The sequence below is a fragment of the Bos javanicus genome, chromosome 26, assembly GCF_032452875.1.
Source record: "Bos javanicus breed banteng chromosome 26, ARS-OSU_banteng_1.0, whole genome shotgun sequence".
Classification (NCBI taxonomy): Eukaryota; Metazoa; Chordata; class Mammalia; order Artiodactyla; family Bovidae; genus Bos; species Bos javanicus.
The window spans coordinates 10464150-10478354 of record NC_083893.1 but is presented as its reverse complement, the minus strand read 5'-3'; the positions used below and the strand labels follow the sequence as shown (position 1 = coordinate 10478354).

Below are 14205 nucleotides of genomic sequence, written 5' to 3'. Positions count from 1 at the left end.
AGAGGAATAATTCTGATAACAGATTTGAGTGTAAAATTCTTATCATCAACAGAATTGAAAATGAGATAGGGACAAGAAATATGAAACTCTGTGTATACATGTTGCTTGGCAACCAAATAAAAAATAACAAGAGAAAGCCTGTGTTCGCAAGCACAATAAAATGTAACTTAAATGTGTGGTATTCTCACAGCCCAAGGGAGAGGTGACAACTGTGATGAAAATTATGTATATGTATATAGAAAAGACCTTGATCCTGGGAGGGATTGGGGGCAGGAGGAGAAAGGAACGACAGAGGATGAGATGGCTGGATGGCATCACCGACTGGATGTGCATGAGTATGGGTGAACTCCGGGAGTTGGTGATGGACAGGGAGGCCTGGTGGACACGACTGAGCGACTGAACTGAACTGAACTGAATATGTATATGTACGTTTATAAGTATATATCAGGTGGCACTAGTAAAGGACCCACCTGCCAGTGCAGGAAATGTAAGAGATGCAGGCTCGATCCCTGGGTTTTAAAGATCCCCTGGAGGAGGGCATGGCAACCCACTCCAGTATTGTTGCCTGGAGAATCCCATGGATGGAGGAGCCTGGCAGGCTACAGTCCATAGAGTCACGAAGGGTCAGACATGATTAAAGCAACTTAGCATGCATGTATATATATATACCAAGTATAATATTAGTAAGAAAATTCTGTCATAAGTGATGGCATATCATTCCTATTGTCAATGACAGCATACTTTTCCCTTTCATCTTTTATTAATTAATGAACTGAGAAGGATGAGAAAAGAGGTGTAGGAAGAGAGAGTGGGAGAAAGAAAGTAATCATATCACGGATAATTATTTGGACTAAGTGGTAAAAGATGCAAATTTATAATGAATCAGTGTTACATATAATTGTAACCCAGATAAACAATACACAGAAATATCATTCTTCCTGTCCCAAAAGAGAGACAATAGGAGAAAAGTTCAAGAAAGAAAGAATTATATATTAACGCTTCTAAGCAATCTGGGTGCTGGTTTGTTTTGTTTTTTTTTTTTTTAAGTTCCTATCTTAAAATTGTCTATGTTTAAGTAATTTTCCAATGTTTAGTGGTTAGTATACAAAACTCCAAAATCACTGCAGATGGTGATTGCAGCCATGAAATTAAAAGACGCTTACTCCTTGGAAGGAAAGTTATGACCAACCTAGATAGCATATTCAAAAGCAGAGACATTACTTTGCCAACAAAGGTCAGTCTAGTCAAGGCTATGGTTTTTCCAGTGGTCATGTATGGATGTGAGAGTTGGACTGTGAAGAAAGCTGAGCACGGAAGAATTGATGCTTTTGAGCTGTGGTGTTGGAGAAGACTCTTGAGAGTCCCTTGGAGTGCAAGGAGATGCAACCAGTCCATTCCAAAGGAGATCCGTCCTGGGTGTTCATTGGAAGGACTGATGCTGAAGCTGAAACTCCAATACTTTGGCCACTTCATGCGAAGAGTTGACTCATTGGAAAAGACCCTGATGCTGGGAGGGATTGGGGGCAAGAGGAGAAGAGGACGACAGAGGATGAGATGGCTGGATGGCATCACCGACTGGATGCACATGAGTTTGGGTGAACTCTGGGAGTTGGTGATGGACAGGGAGGCCTGCCGTGCTGCGATTCATGGGATCGCAAAGAGTCGGACACGACTGAGTGACTAAACTGCATCGAACTGAACTGATACAAAACTCCCAGTAAATTCAAATGACCCTTAATCTATGTTCTCTATGTATGTTCCAGTGAAATATTAGTATATGGCAATGAAACATTTGTTTATATTTATTCTGTCATCAGATAATACATCCTTATTTCACCAGCTATGCAGAGTGTGGGGAAAGTTTATAATACTTTTCTCTATCATAATGTAGAATTATAAGATGTATTAGGGGTTAGTGAAAGAACGTTGGAAGAGTGGGAAGACAAAAAACCTCTTGGGCTTTTCTTTTCCTATCTGGAACAACACTCAAGGATGAAAATATATGCTCTGTGCAGCCTGTATCTGCAGGCTATTGTGAGGGTCCAAGGTGCTAATGTTAAATACATCATGTTTAAATTAGGAAGAATTACAAAATGCAAGAATATAAGGCAGCGTGCACCTTCTCTTTAGAAAGATCCAAGGGCAGAAGGTTTTCCTGGAAGGTGATAGAGAGACTTTCCAGGAAATCCAATGTTGATAACCATATACTTCAGTTCAGTTCAGTTCAGTCGCTCAGTCGTGTCTGACTCTTTGTGACCCCGTGAATTTAGCAGAAGCTTTGAGAGCTTTCCCCTGTGTTTACTATTAAAATGAACTGACAAATCTCACAATCAAAACCACCTGTGAGATTTCTTCTGCTGTCTTCCTCATAATCCAGCCTTTTCTTCACTCAGTTCAGTTCAGTTCAGTCTCTCAGTCGTGTCCGACTCTTTACGACCCCATGAATTGCAGCACACCAGGCCTCCCTGTCCATCACCAACTCCCGGAGTTCACTCAGACTCACGTCCATCGAGTCAGTGATGCCATCCAGCCATCTCATCGTCTGTCATCCCCTTCTCCTCCTGCCCCCAATCCCTCCCAGCATCAGAATCTTTTCCAATGAGTCAACTCTTCGCATGAGGTGGCCAAAGTACTGGAGTTTCAGCTTTAGCATCATTCCTTCCAAAGAAATCCCAGGGCTGATCTCCTTCAGGATGGACTGGTTGGATCTCCTTGCAGTCCAAGGGACTCTCAAGAGTCTTCTCCAACACCACAGCTCAAAAGCATCCATTCTTCAGCACTCAGCCTTCTTCATAGTCCAACTCTCACATCCATACATGACCACAGGAAAAACCATAGCCTTGACTAGACAGACCTTTCTTGGCAAAGTAATGTCTCTGCTTTTGAATATGCTATCTAGGTTGGTCATAACTTTCCTTCCAAGGAGTAAGCGTCTTTTAATTTCACTACTGGTGTCCTAATTTCCAGCTCCATCATTCTTTAGCCACATCCACTGTTTGTCCCTGTTCCCCCTGATTCAATGGCATCATGTATTCTGTCCGCTGCTCACTCTTCCTTGTCCCATACGCATTCTCTCCCTAACCATGTGCTTTCATGTATTCTAAGTGAGAAAGAAATCAAATCCATACAACCTACCCTGACCACTCATCTGAGCTCTAATTCCATATTTCCTTGAGTGTTCAGGATGTATCCACTTTTTCTTTTTTAAACCTTTAATCCAGCATGTTTCCAAATAAAATCACCCTCTTTTTTTCCTTTCTCAATTCCTCTTTTGTCCCCTCAGTTTTAGACTCTTTTCCCCCTTCATCCTGAAAGCTGGGATCTTAGACATTTTCTTATATTCTATGGCTTCTTCAAACCCTATCTCCAAATCTTTAACTAAATAATAATGTTCTTCCTTCAAACTTTTAAAAACTCTCCTTCAAAACTTTGCTCAGATTTTCATTTTTGCTATTATTCTCTCAAAACTATTTTCAGTTACTTCTGCTACCTCTCTAGCCCACAGCTTCATTTCAAATACCTGTATCATTTTACTGGGGTCCTGGTTGGGCTTTCATTAGTTTTTATGACTCAAATCATTATGTATTTTGCTGACAGATTGATTTGTATAAAATTCATTTTTTCACACCAAATTTCCATTCAAGAAATCATAATGAAAGACTTGAACTTATCTTATCATGCTGCAGTAACCCGTACAAGACTAGTTGTCTCATACATAGATAGAAGTCAATTATTTTCAGATATGAGGCAGCAGGGTAGAGTATTATTAATACTACTCAGAAGCAGGTATATTTTACAAAGCCAATAGAAGAATCAAAACAGAATGCTAAAAAATCTTTGATCATCTTAGAAGAAGGCAGAAAAGGGATAAATAGATAAACAGGAACTAAAAGAAAGTAGGAGGAAAGAGAGAGAGACACACACAGAGAGAAACAGAGAGAGAGAAAAAGAAATGATAATGGAAAACAAATGGAAAAGATGGCAGACAAACCCAAATGTACCAAAAATTATATTAAATGTTAATGCACGGAATATTCTAATTAAAAGACAGAACTTGTCAGGCTGGATAGAAAAGCAAAGCCCAGCTACAAGCTTTGCACAAGAGACACACTTTAAATATACAGAAAAATAGGTTAAAATTAAAATAAATAAAGGAGTATGCCATGTAGGGGTAAGCATATGAAAGCTGGCATGGGTACATGGGTATAATGATATAAGACAAAGCAGACTTTCAATACTCAAACAAAGAGTATTGTTTGAGATAAAGAAGAATGCTTATAGTGTTTATTAACCTGGAAGACAAAAGCCAGTTCATCAGAACAACAAAACAACCCTAGATGTGGAGGTACTTAATAATAGAGATCTTCCTTGATGACTCAGCCATAAAAAATCTGCCTGCAATGCAGGAGATTTGCATTGAGGGGAGAGGTGGTTTCAATCCCTGGGTGCGGAAGATGCCCTGGAGAAGGAAATGGCAACCCACTGCGGTATTCTTGCCTGGGAAATCCCACGGACAGAGGAGTCTGATGGACTAGAGTTCACGGGGTTGCAAGAGTTGGATACCAAAGTGTGACTAAACAACAAAAACCTAATAACAGAACTTAGGAATGCAAAAGAAAAAAACCTGATGGAACCAAAGGGAATTCAGCTTTGTAGTTGTAGATTTCAACATTTGTCTTTCAGTATTTGATAGAAAAAGTAGACAGAACATCAGTAATGATACAGAAAATCTGAATGATACTATAGCTAAATTGATCTAACTGACACTTGCAAAACAGGTCTAAAGACCACACAGCTGAAAAATTAAAAAGGAAAATTAGGAAAAATGTATAATTGATGGGTAATTAAAACACTACTAATCAAAACCAGGGATGCTGCCAAAGTGGTACTTAGAAAGTTATTTATAGATATTTAACTTTATTAGGAAAAAGAAAGGTTTATAATCAGTAATCCAAACTTTTACTTTATTAAGTAGAAAAAGAAAGTTATATTAAGCCCAAAGTGACGCATCGGTAAAGAATCCGCCTGCCAATATAGGAAACTTAGGAGGTGCAGTTTCCATCCGAGTCAGGGAAAACTCTTGGAGTAGGAAATAGCAACCCACTCAAGTATTCTTGCCTGGAAAATTCCATCGACAGAGGAGGCTGGTTGTTGAAAGTTGCAAGGAGTCTAACACAACTGAGCACACAGGCACACACAGACACACAAAAAGTGAGTAGACAGGGAAAAAGCAATTATCAATAAAATAAAGAAGAGAGTATTAGAGAAAATTAACAAAGTCAGAGCTGGTCATAAAGCATGAGACAGATAGTCCTCCAGGATGAGCAGCTGGAGTTCCTTCCCTGTGGACCGATACTCCAAAATGAAGATAGCAGGAGAGAGAGAGGAGGCTAAACCCTGCCCAGATAAAAGATAAGAGACCACATATTTGTCATTCTCAAAGCCAAGGAGACCTTCCCAACCTGTCTGCTCCTTGGAAGTCAAAAGGGGAGTGATGCCAAGCTACTCATAAATCTCTTTGCTAGATCCATCCTGGCTGAAAGGTGTGCGAGCACACAGGAGGATCCTGAGATATACCAAATACAGACTCAGAACCAGGCAAAGCAAAATGATTGACCAAAGGACATTGGAAAGAAATGCCCATATAAGTGATTTAAGCACCATGAGGATGTGATTCTCTCTCTGAGCCTGCCTCTGTGCCTATCCACACGAAATCTTTTTCCCCTAATAAACACTCCACTTGTTTCACTACTTTCAATCTTTGTGGGAATTCATTTCTGCAAAGCCATACGGGCCAGGGCCTTGTCACTGGTCACTGGTCCCTGATGGTCTAGTGGCTATTATTCAGGCCTCTCACTGCTGCCACCTGACTTTAATCTCTGGCCAGGAACCAAAATTCAAATGGCTGTAGGCCTAGGCCACAAGAGATGAATCAATAATTTGGAAAGATCAATAAAATTGATAAGCAATAGCAAGACTAATCAAAGGAAAGCTGTTTCAGGCAGAAATAAAACATTTGACTAGCCCTATATCTATTAAAGAAATTAAATCTGTTTTGAAAAAACAAATTTCAGACCCAATGATTACACTGGTAAATATCCTATTTAATATTTGAGAAATAAATTATTAAAATTTGGAGAAAAAATTAAAATCTGTATTGTTATATTTATGGAATTTTAAAGAAAATTCTTATCTTATATCCAGAGCTTCTGCTCTATAAATTTATACTAAGAGGACAATTCTCAAATTTGAATGCAGGGGAGATTTCTTTTTACAAAATTGCTTTTATGCTTGTTATTTATCTTAAAAAATGAAAAACACTTAAATTATAAGGCGAAGCTTAAACTTTAATACTAGTGAAATTTTATAGGTCTAGCCATTAAAATGTATATGAAAGTAAAAGTGTTAGTCGCTCAGTGTCTTATTCTTTGCAACCCCATGGACTGTAGCCCACCTCGCTCCTCTGTCCATGGAATTCTCCAGGCAAGAAACCTGGAGTGGGTAGCCATTTCTTTCTCCAGGGCATCTTCTCCACCCAGGGATCAAAACTGGGTCTCCCCCATTGCAGATGGATTGCTTACTGTCTGAGCCCCCAGGAAAACTGCTATAAAATGTGTATAAGGACTCCATAATAATGAGAAAACACACATGGAATGTTATGTTAAATGGGAAAAAATTACTGTTGGGAGGAAAGATTATAGTCTTTATGCTAAGGTATGCAAGGACTTTCCAGCAGATACATAGACAATTAAATAGTTTAAAAAGAATCAAATTCTAGATCTTTCACTCACATATATATTCTCTCCTCAAATTGATATGGCCTGAGATTTCTAACTTCAATGAGATTCTCATTTTTTAATGTTACAAAGGAAATGCATAACTCTCCTCTCTTGAATTCTTAACTATGATGAATTATCTGAGGTTGTAAAAAAAAATGGGGCCTCTAGCGAAGGATAGTGGGGCCCCTAACTTTACAGCATTGACACTGGTATTAGGAAAGGGAGAGTTTAATAAAGTATCAATCCTTTTTCAAAAGCAGGTAACCTCCACAAACCATGTAGTTGCAAATTCTTTGCTTTCAAAAAATTGAAAAAGGATCTACTTGACTTGTTAAGAGGTAAATCATTAAAAATCATTTTTTGTAGATGCACCAGTGTGACTTGTGATGTGGAGCTTCAAAAAGTTAAAAGAGTTGAATGGTATTAGGTAAACATGGTTTTCCAGTACTTACATTTATCAAATAAATGGAAAAGAATTGATTAAAGAATTTTGTCACCTGTGAATAAATAATAATTCTCACTGGGTGTATGAATTAAGAGGAAAAGTTCCATTCATATCAGTAAGAGAGTCGTTGCTATTAAGATTTGATTTTAAGACTTAATAATGATTCATTGAACTTTTAATATATTTATAATCCTTTGACCAAATGAATTCTACTAAAGTTATAATAATAAATCATTTAAAAATTAAAAGAAAAATACAGCCTTATACTTTAGTGAAAACAGCTTAAATTTTAATGTATATCCACTTTTCAGTCCTAGAGAAGAAGGATCATTGATCAATAAAATAATTTTTAAGCATATAAGTAATTGCCACTAGGATATATATTTATGGAAATATGTAAAACATCTGTTAAAAAAACTAGGATGGAAACATGAATTCAATAAGAAAATAAAAGGCAGATAAAATTTAATCCATTAAATAAAATATTTTAATGGATAATTTTAGATATCAAAAAACTATTCTATTGGATATATTTTAATAATTTTATAATAATTTCAATTTAAACTGGCAATATTTATGAACTACCTTTAAATACATTCTTTGTAACTATTTAAAATTATAATAAATATTTTTCATACATCAGCCTAAAAATATGTTAACATTTATAGAGTTTTTCAAAATTTGTTTGGGCCTATAGAAACAATACCAAATTTTAAGCAACTACAATCTTATTTCTTTAATATCTCAAACAAATAAACAAACCAAAAAAGTATGATATTTGCAAATTCTGAAAGGATTACTGCAAAATGGTTATGGTTATATTCAAGTACTAGGATTAAAAGTATTCCCTCTTCTACTAATTTGCTTCTTGGTTATGTATTTTCCTCAATGACTTTATTAGTTTGAGTTATTCTTTCAATTAAAATGTACTAAAAAGTTTATTATAATGAATATTTATGGTATAAAATATAATAATGTATTTATACTGAATAAAGATACTTAGAAATAATTAGCTATAAATTTAAATGCAGTGAGCTCTGAATAAAGGCTCTAGAAGTCTTCGTGTGGGGCACAGTCCACAAGTTTTAGTATTTCCACCTTGTAATAACCTTTTCACAGTTCCCCAGCTTTTCTTTATTATGAGATTTTTGTCAGTGACATAAACAACTGGGTTTGCCAGAAGCCCATTGTCTGTCAATTAAAATATTTTGGCCTCTGACACAATTTCCCTTTTTATTTGACATTTTCAATCTGATACTGATTAAAGTGTTAGTCACTCAGTCATGTTCGACTCTTTACAACTCTGTGGACTGTAGGCCACCAGGCTCCTCTGTCCATGGAATTCTTCAGGAAAGAATACTGGAGTGGGTAGCCATTCTCTTTCCAGGGGATCTTCCCCACCCAGGGATAAAATCTGGGTCTCCTGCCATTGTAGGTGGATCTGCTATCGTTGTGTTTACAAAAAGTTAGATTCCGTTTTGCCTTTATCTCAGCAACCTTCACAAAAGTCTGATATTCTCATCTCTTACCAAAGTATAGTGACTCATAAGATCACACAAACATCGGGAGCAAAGTTAAACAGAGTCTAGATCTAAATTTGTTCTCTATTTTTGAATTCCCCCTCCCACAGAGGGAAAGACTTAGTGACTCAGAAAGACTAATGAGGTTATTAACAAGTGAAAGAAAGGAAATCATTGCGCAATCAGATGTCTAGGCCTGCAAATTTCAGACTTGAGGATTGAGAACCTTTCTGTCAAAGGAAGAAGGACTAGGCAACTGTGACAAGATCTTTAAATAGGGTGGAGAGGCTAATAGCTCTGTGCTCCAACACCAAAGGCAACAGGAGAGAAAGGAGTTTTAGAGTGAATGGGAAGAGCAAACGCAAAAGAGAAAAGAAAAATAAATAGCATGTATTTTCATGGCTCTTCTACAATATGAAGAATGAAGCACTTGTTCTACATGGCAAGGTAACCTCTGAAAGTTTGATGCCTCAAAATCTAAAATAATAAGATAAATAACCAAGGAGGAGATGTTAAGTAAAATGTGAAAGTTGCTCAGTCATGTCTGACTCTTTGTGACCCCATGTCCATGGAATTCTCTAGGCCAGAATATTGAAGGGGGTAGCTGTTCCCTTCCCCAGGGGATCTTCCTAACCCAGGGATCGAACCCAGGTCTCCCACATTTCAGGCGGATTCTTTACCAGCTAAGCTACCAGGGAAGCCCAAGAATACTGGAGTGGGTAGCCTATCCCTTCTCCAGCAATTTTCCTCACCCAGGAATCGAACTGGGGCCTCCTGCATTGCAGGTGGGTTCTTTACCAGCTGAGCTACCAAGCAAGGAGGAGGTGTGGAGGAAATATTTTTTTCCTGAAGAACTATTAAAGCAAGCCGCATTAGAGTAAAATGACTCCTTCCGTATTGTCATATTTCCTGCTTGAAGTATGAAATGTATTGTCATGATTATTTATTTGATAGATAAATGATTATACATATTTTTTAAACAAGAGGAAAACCTGGTAAGAACTTCTTTCTTAATTCTAGAAACAGAAAATAAAGAATAAGTATATTGTAAAAACAAACAAAACAACCTGCTGACTTTGATATATAGAATTAAAGGATAATCATTCAATCTCTCAATGTCTGGGGGAGGATGGAGATACTAGTCCATCAAATTGGCTCATCTTCATCTCCCTAGCTTTGAATGCAGGTCTGTAATCATGAGGACTGAAGGAGAATATACTCTTAACATCAACATTAATATAAATCACTTTTTCACTCATTCAACAAGGCTATTCATTATGAAGCAGCAGCAAAAAGTGGCAGGACCTTCAAAAACTCTTGGAAGGGTGTTCATAATGTCCAGAAGCAGGTGTATGACTTAGTACAGTGACTTCTGTCAATCACTTGGTCCCACATTTCCCTGCAGATGACCCTACTCATAAGAAAGAGTATTCAGGCTTCAGGCCTTTGGAAGGAGACAATAAAGGGCTTTAAATGCTGAACAGTTTTTAAAATGTTACTTAAATATTACTTCCCAAACCTCTAGATACACACCCCCGAGGAAAGATCTCTTAAATTCTTAAAAAAGTATCAGTCACTAGCATTTCCAGGTACAGATTTGTGATATCACCTCTCTTTGAGTTTCAAAAATAGCAATGTCTGCTTTGTAAGTGCTACAGCTTTCTGAAAGTGAAAACTCACCCTAACGTGTCTAGAAAACGGCAATCTATCTTCTCCATTTGGAGTGGCCATATTTTATTCTTGCTGTCTTTTGCTATCAATATACGATATTCCTTACCAACAACTAAAGTTCTGTACCTCCAAATATTTCCTATGTCTCATTGAAATACCATGATCCAGGCTCTGCAAATAAATAAACAGTCATTACCCAATCTCTGAAATGTCCGGGGATCTGTCTTCAAATCCTGGGAGCTTCAGATAGATTTCAGCTTCTTTCAGAGACAGCTGTCAATAGAGCATGATCTGTTTGAAACAGCTCAGAAGATGTTGCAACCAGAAATTTCTCAACTGGAGGCAGATTAATCATGCCTTGAAACACAACACATGCTTCCCAGACAACCTTGTTAGGTGAGTTCTTAGCCTGTGATGAAAAAAAGAGTTGTCATGGACCAAAGTTCCTGCTTCTGCCGAGTAGTGCCTGAGTTGTGTGCTTCCAGGGATAAATGGATTGAGAGCTTCTCAGCAGAATATAGACTGTCCATTCAGAAAATAATTTTCACCCAAGGATGGTTGCAATGTCCCAGTCATATAAGCATCTCTGTAAACTACCTAATCTCCTGCGTCATCCAACTACAATATCTGCAATTGTATTTATTTCCAATTATTGCCTTAGCTTTCCTAGATTTTTTCTTCTTGTTCAGTCACTAAATTGTGTCTGACTCTTTGCAACTCCGTGGACCATAGCCCACCAGGCTCATCTGTCCATGGGGTTTTCCAAGCGAGGATACTAGAGTGTGTTGCCATTCCCTTCTCCAGGGGATCTTCCCAGACCAGAGATTGGACATGTATCTCCCACATTGGCATGGGGATTTTATACCACTGCACCCCCAGGGGAGCCCCCAAATTTTCTCTGCCTTGTTCTATAAATTTCATGTTAGAATTGGCAGGTGACACAGAAAATGTTGTTTCTAATCCTTTCAACTGAGCCCTAGAAAAACAGTATCTGATTTAAGATTTCCAGCTGGATAAAGGCAACAAATAAAACAAAAAACAGAAAAAAAAAAGAAAAAGCTTTTTCTCCTACTCTCTAACCAGTCATTCCCACTAAGTAAGAAGCTCCTGTGTCTACACTGGGCAGAGGAGGCTTGGTGTTCAATTCAGTCCAGTTTTTCAGTTATGTCCGATCCTTTGAGACCCCATAGACTACAGCTTGCCAGGCTTCTCTGTCCATCACCAACACCCGGAGCTTGCTCAAACTCATATCCATCCAGTCAGTGATGCCATCCAGCCATCTCATCTTCTGTTATTCCCTTCTCCTCCTGCCTTCAATCTTTCCCAGCATCAGAGTCTTTTCCAATGAGTCAGTCCTTTGCATCAGGTGGCCAAAGTATTGGAACTTCAGTTTCAACATCAGTCCTTTCAATGAATATTCAGGACTGATTTCCTTTACGATGTGTTAGGGGCTTAGATAGGGGGTTTATAAGGGCTTTTTAAATTTTATAGGGACTTAGTGTTAGATAACCTATAAAAATTTTAGAATTGCACGTTTCTATTTTCCACTTTCATACTTGCAAGAATACAGTTCTAATTTGTCTAAAAAACTAACCAAACTTCTAAAATGACCCAAAATTAACATTTTACAAACAATAAGAGTCATCTGAAGTGGAGAAAGAGTATTTTTGTTAGTTTGTGAATTTTCATCACTGAGTCAGGAATATCTGTTTCCACTCAGCATATAGGAGATGCTGTCAATACCCTGTCTCAGAATTTTGGTCAGGAAGCCAGAACTCAGTGGCATGAAACTAATTTAAATATCTTCAGATTTTTTAGGATTGTGTCAATTTGTAATTGGATTGGAGTTGATTTGATTCAAAATTGCAGTTGGAATTGGTTTTGCTTCTGTGACTCTCTTTCAGCAGTGTAATTAAAATTATTTAGAGATTTATTTGATTTATTAGAAAGACTTTTGTATCTCTATATTTTTAACAGAAAATTACAGTTTCAAGCAATGCATTCTACTAACATGTCATTTTGAGTCTCAGAATGAAAAACAAAACCAACTGGAATGATAGTATACATGTTCGCAATACACAAATAACTGGAATCTAGTCTAGGCTAGAAAATCAGATTATTCTTGAGCAAAAGAAATAGGAAGGTGAAGTTTTCAAGTATTGGATAGTTGATGTTGGATATATTATCAAAAATTTTCTGCAGTGCATCCCTCGGCAAAGGAAATCCATACCATTCTGGTTGGAAAATTTTTAGAGTGAGTCGACTTATTCATCCATATAAGGGGTCTCTACTGTTTTGCTATTATCTCATATAATTTGGCTGTGATCTCTGTCTCTGATATTCACTCCCACATATTCACCCTCCATTTTATCCAAAAATGTTGCAACATAATATTGTATATAAGGTTTTCACATGGTATTTTATAGTAAATCTCATCTGTTTCCTACTTTTCTTACTCTACACTGTGTTTGGTGAAGGGGACTGGCTGTTATGTAGAGTTAAAACACTTGCTTTGTACTATGAAGTGAATAACCTCAGATATGCAGAAGACACCACCCTTATGGCAGAAAGTGAAGAGGAACTAAAAAGCCTCTTGATGAAAGTGAAAGTGGAGAGTGAAAAAGTTGGCTTAAAGCTCAACATTCAGAAAACGGAGATCACAGCATCCGGTCCCATCACTTCATGGGAAATAGATGGGGAAACAGTGGAAACAATGTCAGACTTTATTTTTCTGGGCTCCAAAATCACTACAGATGGTGACTGTAGCCATGAAATTAAAAGGCACTTACTCCTTGGAAGGAAAGTTATGACCAACTTAGACAGCATATTCAAAAGCAGAGACATTACTTCACCAACAAAGGTCCATCTAGTCAAGGCTATGGTTTTTCCTGTGGTCATGTATGGATGTGAGAGTTGGACTGTGAAGAAGGCTGAGTGCTGAAGAATTGATGCTTTTGAACTGTGGTGTTGGAGAAGACTCTTGAGAGTCCCTTGGACTGCAAGGAGATCCAACCAGTCCATTCTGAAGGAGATCAGCCCTGGGATTTCTTTGGAAGGGATGATGCTAAAGCTGAAACTCCAGTACTTTGGCCACCTCATGCGAAGAGTTGACTCATTGGAAAAGACTCTGATGCTGGGAGGGACTGGGGGCAAGAGGAGAAGGGGACGATAGAGGATGAGATGGCTGGATGGCATCACTGACTCGATGGACGTGAGTCTGAGTGAACTCCGGGAGTTGGTGATGGACAGGAAGGCCTGGCATGCTGTGATTCATGGGGTCGCAAAGAGTCGACACGACTGAGCGACTGATCTGATCTGATCTGATGAAGTGAAACCACCTAGGATTTTGCAAGCCCCAAATATCTGGTCTTTAAATTTTATGTGCTTTGTGCTTAGTCTCTCAGTTGTGTCCAACTCTTTGCGACCCCATGGACTGTAGCCTGCCAGGCTCCTCTGTCCATGGGGATTCTCCAGGCAAGAATACTGGAGTGGGTTGCCATGTCCTCCTCCAGTTAAATTTTATAGGGGCTTTTTATAAACAACTTTTGTTTTGATGATAGCCATTCTGGCAGGTGTGAGGTGACAGTTCATTGGATAATAGTTTTGATTAGCTTTTCTCTGATGGTTAGCTATGTTGAGCATCTTTTCATGTGCCTGTTGGCCATCAATGTCTTCTTTGAAAAAATGTCCATTTAGGTCTTCTGCTTTTTTATTCTTCACCACACAGCATACAGGATCTTAGTTCCCTGACCAGGGATTGAACCTGTGTTCCCTGCAGTGGAAGTGTAGC

At 38.1% G+C, this 14205-nt stretch overlaps 1 protein-coding gene across 1 annotated transcript in view; it reads right to left on the bottom strand.

Annotated features, from left to right (window-relative positions):
- The window catches only part of LIPK (lipase family member K), a 42041-nt gene extending 31331 nt beyond the window's left edge, over positions 1–10710 (bottom strand). Inside the window, exon 1 of the mRNA XM_061402727.1 lies at positions 10612–10710. The gene's annotated coding sequence lies outside the window, so the exon portion shown is untranslated. The remainder of the gene's footprint in view (positions 1–10611) is intronic.
- Positions 10711–14205: the final 3495 nt, after the last annotated feature.